The 6719-nt window shown below is 38.0% G+C and overlaps 1 protein-coding gene and 1 long non-coding RNA gene across 2 annotated transcripts in view; one reads left to right on the top strand and one right to left on the bottom strand.

Annotated features, from left to right (window-relative positions):
- AMMECR1 (AMMECR nuclear protein 1) overlaps window positions 1–6719 on the bottom strand; it is an 82436-nt gene that overhangs the window by 74940 nt on the left and 777 nt on the right. The window lies entirely within an intron of this gene.
- LOC140343723 (uncharacterized) overlaps window positions 5496–6719 on the top strand; it is a 2515-nt gene continuing 1291 nt past the window's right edge. The window contains exon 1 of the long non-coding RNA XR_011923402.1: window positions 5496–5911. This is a non-coding gene — a long non-coding RNA (uncharacterized lncRNA). The remainder of the gene's footprint in view (window positions 5912–6719) is intronic.

The raw sequence follows: 6719 nt of genomic DNA, 5'->3' as shown, positions 1-6719 counted from the left end.
TGAAAACTAACCTTAGGACTAGAAGCTTCATGTTGCTTCCAGGAACTATGCTGCAATCCAACCATGTGCAAACGCATGTACAAAGTGATTCATAACCACTCCTTTGCATTCAAAAGGCAGGAGTTGGGAGCACAATTGAGCATCATCAATGTCGGTAAACAAAACTGCTTGGTGCCAAAAACCTTGCATGGCTACTACTGAGACCTTGAATCCTGGATCCTGATTAAAGAACTGCTTTTACCTGTTCTTGTTTCTGTGACCAATCAGGATGTTTGGCTTACTATTTAAAACCTGCAGCTTGTGTCTCTCAGTCTGATTATTGTGATTCATCGCATGATCTTGCACTGACTTGCTTGACTATTACTACATAGGCTATCACCTTTGGGACTTGGGACATTTACTTAACCTGCTGGATTGCCTGATTGACCAGCCTCCTGCTGGGAGCTACTGATAGCTCTGGCTGCTTTGTGCTCTGACCACTGGCTGCAACTCTAAATAAGGCCTTAATGTCAGTATTGCTTCCCTCCACATAAAAATCTAAGGAAATGCACAAGCAGCTTTAAGAAGGTCAAATGTAGGCCAGATGGAGATTAACTGTACCTGCCGTAATTTTTTTTTTAAAGATCAAAATAATTTCAAAAGCAAGCTACATTGTCTACTAACTCAGGTCCAAAGCCTGTCCACACAAACACTCCAATAGCATTTACCCGAGATGTGTACAGAGAGGTTCTGAGATGTGAACAATTGGTGTCAAAATTTTGGAACAGAAACAAGGGTCAGCTGTGACCACAATTCCCATGTGCTATAATTCTAAATGTGAAACACATATACACAATGAAAGAAAATGTTAGTTTCAAGGCTATAACAATCATAACTAATTGCTGCCAGTGCAATGACAATTCCTTTGCACTATGGCAACTAAAATGTGACTAGAGGATTCTACAATGCCAAGGTGACAACAGCAGTAACAAGAGCATCTTAAGAATGGTCTGACAGGCGGCCAATATTAGAAACACTCACTGACAAGCAGACATGAACATAGAGAATACACTTCTCTTTACTAAGGATTTCCCAGCTCAGAACATCCGTCTAAGTTCTCTTTAAGTGTAAATGTTAGCTAGTTTTTTTTAAACCTGACACAAACCTGGGCAAGTTATACAAAAAGAATACCAAACCTTGTAGCTTTTTAGGTTGGATAAAAAGGACATTTTAAGGGTAAGATCACAAAATAACACACTGAAAATCTTTAAACACCTAAAAAAACAAAAAATAATCAACAATAATGGCTGGTTATTTTCCTTTACAATCCCATTTACACTACCCAATGCAATCACTGAAAGGTTGGATTGGTTTAATGCATTTATGCAGACCTGCAATTAGACCTAGAACTGGTATGAAAAAAAGACAATATGACAAAGGGACTCAGTTCTAAATGCAAAGTTGTGAGTCGAAATGAGGGACACTTGTAAATATTCAGTTACAATAGGTAAAAACCTATAATAGGCATGGACAAATACATAGTAAAATAATTCAAGGTCAGATTTGTTCAGTATTTTGAGTTTATTCAGTAAAGCAGAACTCTATCTTTTTTTTTTACCAAAAGGTAAGGGTATATGAAAACCAGGTTATTACAAATGAACTATGAACACTAAGCTATTATGAATTTGTCTAAATACCTATCCTTATCATCATTTATGGACAGGTATCAAAAAAAACCAAAGGCCTCAGAGAAAACAAAACAGGTACCGTTAAACCATAACCCATTACATCCTTTTCATTAAAATGCATGCAGTGTGTACATAGAATCCTGCAAATTCTTTTCTAGGTATAGCCATTCTAGACATTTGCCTTCAAATGGAAGGAAGCTGCTCTGGATCCACAAGCTGGGGGCATACTGTGTCTGTCAAGGAGGAATGCTGTTGCCAGGACCATTCCATTCCACCCTATACACCTGCCAGCCTAATTATCCGCATCACAGGGCCACTATCTCCCTTCCTCCTAGTTACAGACATTGAAGCATGGAACACCAATAGATGTTTGTAATTTGGCATCAGAAGTGCCAGGATTGGACCTAACAGCTGGAACAAGTAGCCTTGGATATTCTCCTCTTGTAAATACAGAGTGGGAATAATTAGGGCTTTGTTTTTACAGAAGTTTAGGTGGTGGTAAGATGACAATAAGTCACCTGTCTGGGGCAATAACATTCCCAGAACCGCAAAGTTCTCTTAACACTGAGTTGGAGGTAGGATCAGTCATGTGATTTTGTTAAATTCTATTTTAAAATACTGTCATTGGACCCTTGGGCACGTTTGTAAAGCACAGCTCTGAACTTTATGGATGTGGACTGTTTGTTTTTCATTTTAAAGCAGATGTACAGCGGCAGTCAGATCATACAGCTGCTTTATAACTAAAACCCTTATATAAATCTGATTTATTATTCAAGGTTAGCACTGATCAGAGAGTGATGAATAATTGGGGCTGTCAGAAATTAGTGAAGCTTGAAGACGCTGAATTACCGGTAAGTATACACACACATATTACATCATGGACTTTGTTTGACAGGGTCAGCTTAAAAAGCTTCACAATACATGTGAATCTAGCATTATCAAAAACCAATAAAGTACAACATTCAACATAATAATGTTAATTTAAAAGTAATTTTCAGTCTGGTGCATTGTGAGTATTTGACAAAAATAGATCTAATATTTTTTTGGACAGAAAATGGCTCCTGGTTGCGTTTTCATTTATCCCTACACTGCATAGTACATGCTGCATCTAGAGTCAACCGCCAGGGATAATGTAACTCCGGCACATGTTACATCATCTATGACCATTCAATGGCTGAAGAGGATCAATGTGGACTGGGAAGATCACCGTGAAGGCGGCGGAGAAGATGGCAGATACCTGGGACACAGAGGTGGCTGGTTCCTGGACTTGTCATTGCTGCAGGAAATCTGCACACATGTAAGTTTGTGTGAGGATCAGCAAGTATGCTATGCTTCTTAGGGAAAAGAGATTACCAAGAAAATGTGAGGGCTCTTCATGAAGAGGACTCTTCATGTAACAATGCACATTGCAGTAACGAAGACCAATAACTATTTTTAGGCTGCCAAGGCACTGCAATACATGAATAAATACACATGATTCATTTTTGGCATCACATTGCACCCCAGTGCAGTGTTGTTGTGAATTGCAGTATGCCATGCTCTAATGTACAATGTGTTGGGGTGCCATTCACAGTGGATGGCGTTGTAACACACTGGACATTATCAGTTGCTTTGGGAAAACACGCAAACAAGCTCTCCAAGACTGGAGAAGAGACTTTCATGGATAAACCTGGGTGATCCAGTAAAACTGGAATGTATTGGGTCTAGGATTGAAAACATTTGCCAGCAAATAGCAAATAACTTTGAAGAAATCTATTCCAGTTAGAGGAGTGAGGATAAGGATGCTAAAAGGTTGTATGCTTCTCTCACACAGATCTAGCTGTGTTTCTGTTTGTAAGGTATACAGAGCAACAGTTTACCTGTCTTGGTAAAATTTATTATTAGGGTAAGACTGATTGATATATACCAGGATATATTGTATGGAAAAAAGTTCTGAATGTGAGCTGCAAGAAATGGTAGAAAAAATTGAACAGTGTTTAACCCTCAAAGAATACAGGAGTCAATGTTTAGTTAGAGATATGCTATATTTTCCCAATAAATATATTCATGCTCACTGGTAGGATTATGTATTAAGAGTTACATAAAAAAAGACATAAATCCATCAAGTTTAACCACTAGGGAAATAAACATATCCTAGATATAAAACCCTATAAGACATAGTTGATCCACAGAAAAGGATAGAAAAGATCCTGGTACAATTTGCTCCAACAGGGGAAAAAAATCCTTCCTGATTCCATGAGGCAATCGGTTGTTCCCTGGATCAACAGTCTCTGTTATCTTTACTTTAGAACTTTAATCCCCAGGTAAATTATGTGCTTCTGGAAAAAGATCCAGCTTTTTCTTAAAGCAATCTATAATATTTGCTGAAACTACTTCCTGAGGGAGCCGATTCCACATTTTCACATACCTAACGGTGAAGAATCCTTTCCTTATCCGGAGCTTAAACTTCTTTTTCTCCAGTGGAGTTGTCCATCTACTGACTAATGTTTCACCACCGTTCCCTGGGTACTAATATATATTAAGCAGCGCATGTCATATAGAAGGATCCCAATTGTCATCCAATCTGTGAATGTAAAAAATGTACACAGGACATTGGGTACCGCCACAAAATTATGCCATATTCAGAAGTTCAAACAAGTTTCACTTAGAAGTGTGAACACAAATACACTTGTTGCTGATCTAGAAAAAGTAGTCCTAAAAAGGAATCTTGGGTCTTTACAACTGTGAACACGGGCTTACCAAAGGATATGGAGACCACTATCCAACACACAGAATATACAACACAATGTTCCCACATAAATTGGTCAGCCTCACCAAGAGCCTCTAGATTACTAGCTTTTGACACTCACTTGTCTAGGTATTGCATGTATCCAGTGCACTATGGTTTTGGATGCAAAATTTTAAATCAGAAATTCAAAATGTGACCCAAAGTTGAAATCCATTGATATGCCCCAAACCCAAGGTTGTGATAAACCTGAAACACATCTATAGTCACTGAGGGATTTAACGTAAAGCGTACCCAAACTCTTTTCACTTTACATAAAGGGTAGACAAGCTTAAAGGTAAGTGTTTTTTTTTTTTATTTTTGAGTTTAGTTCCTCTTTAAAGATAATACTCTTGACAACATAGAAAGTGCTAACAGTTGAACTATTTTGTGGGCAAGATCGGGATTCCAGGCACCCCAAATCTGTGCTTATGTCTTTTCTATGACCTCATCTGTGAAGGCTAGTAGTTCTTTTCTAGATGTACAAGTTTTAAAATGGGCTAAGCCCCATACAGATACAGAAAAGTAGGACTAGGACCATAATTTGCCAGCAGGGAGGCGGTATGGACCTTTTTAAATCTTTTTATATACAGGTGAATTTGGTTTTTACAGTCAGGGACACAATGTCTGAGTGACATTACTCCTGCCAAGGCAATGTCCCAGGGCACTAGTATATGTTGACTAATGATGTTCTAACAAAATTCAAACACTGCATCTAATTTGCAAACATAAATATTTAAATTGCAAACACAGCATTTGGACTGCTTTGCCTGCAGTTTAAATGCTCCTCTAAGGGACATGCTGTACTCATATGCACTGGTCATTTAAAGTCAAAGAGGTTTTGATGACACTTATCACTTAAACCAATGGCATTATTGGAAAATTACACCTCTATTCTTGTTCTGATAGCTCAATGAAATATCCCATCACTCATCACATCTCAGTGTGGTAACTAGGCCCGACTCTGAGATGTAAATTTCACTAGAAGGACACAGACAACAGTTAAAATTTGGAAGGTTATCATCAGTTTTGGCATTGGATACATTTTAAATTATCACAGAGCTTATGTTTGTGACATGACATTTAAAATGGATAAATATGGTAAATACATATTTTGCAAATGTTATATCCTAATTATTGATTTTGCCCATGTGCTTGTACATAAAATCAATTTAATCACATATCATTCCCATATACATGTGTTTAACTGCATTAAACTTGATACCATTCATTTAGCAAGAATGTCCCATGGAATGTTAGGACATTTGTTTTTTGAATATAAATGTTGATGATGCTTTAGTAAATAAAAGACATGAAAGCCATAGTAATTCTTAACCAATTAGTTCATCATTTTCTGATCTTCCTGCAGCAAACTGAAATCTGGTTGGATCCTAATGACATCTGCACACTGTTAATGCCTTTTTCACTGTCTGATTGACTTCTGACTGGCACATGACCGACTCTTGATTAGAACAGGCTGGTAAGTGTGGCAATTTTTAGCATCACTTATTTGAATGGAGCCAAGTAGCGAGACTGCTTACAGTAATACGCTGCACAGGGCCTAGCTGGAGAGAAAGAACAGCTCCCCTTGCCTAAGCAGTGAAGGGATGGTGATAACACTGCTGATTCATTAGGCTTTGATCTTACAGAGATTGGGAAAGATGCCCCATTTCACCTGCAGGCATGGCTGCTAAGACATCTATGACTGTTTAAATGAGCATTTGCACAGATCTACAGCCTGCCTTGGCACATTCCCTCAGGCTCGCAGTATGTGACTGTAGGGTAGCACCAGGTTACTGTACAGAGCTCACCAGCGGGGTTCCGAGTCTACCACGCAGTGCTGCGTCATGCACTTCACACATAGACCCTTGGACTGCTGGTTCTGCTATTAGCTGACTAGGGTTAATGGCATTTTGAAAGCCCAGTGCAAAATAATGAAGGAGGGCTTTGGGGTCATTAACTATATCATAGTTACAACTCATAATCTAATCTAATCTAATAATTAAAATGGCATAGATAGATATATAGATAATAGTACCATACAATTTTAAACAGGCCTAGCTGATAAATTTATATTGAGCAGCAGGGGAGCACAAAATAGATGATAAATTGAGGATAGAAGGATGGATAGATAGATTTACATGATTTGAAATGGGTATATGATACATTTTAAAGAGAGATAGATAGATAGAAAATGGACAGATATATTTAAAGATCATTTAACAGGCCTGATTGCTACTTTTTATATACATTTATAACGAAACATTTATAATGGGTCTCTGATATAT

Source organism: Pyxicephalus adspersus, chromosome Z (assembly GCF_032062135.1).
Source record: "Pyxicephalus adspersus chromosome Z, UCB_Pads_2.0, whole genome shotgun sequence".
NCBI lineage: Eukaryota > Metazoa > Chordata > Amphibia > Anura > Pyxicephalidae > Pyxicephalus > Pyxicephalus adspersus.
This window is presented reverse-complemented; position numbering and strand designations above follow the sequence as displayed.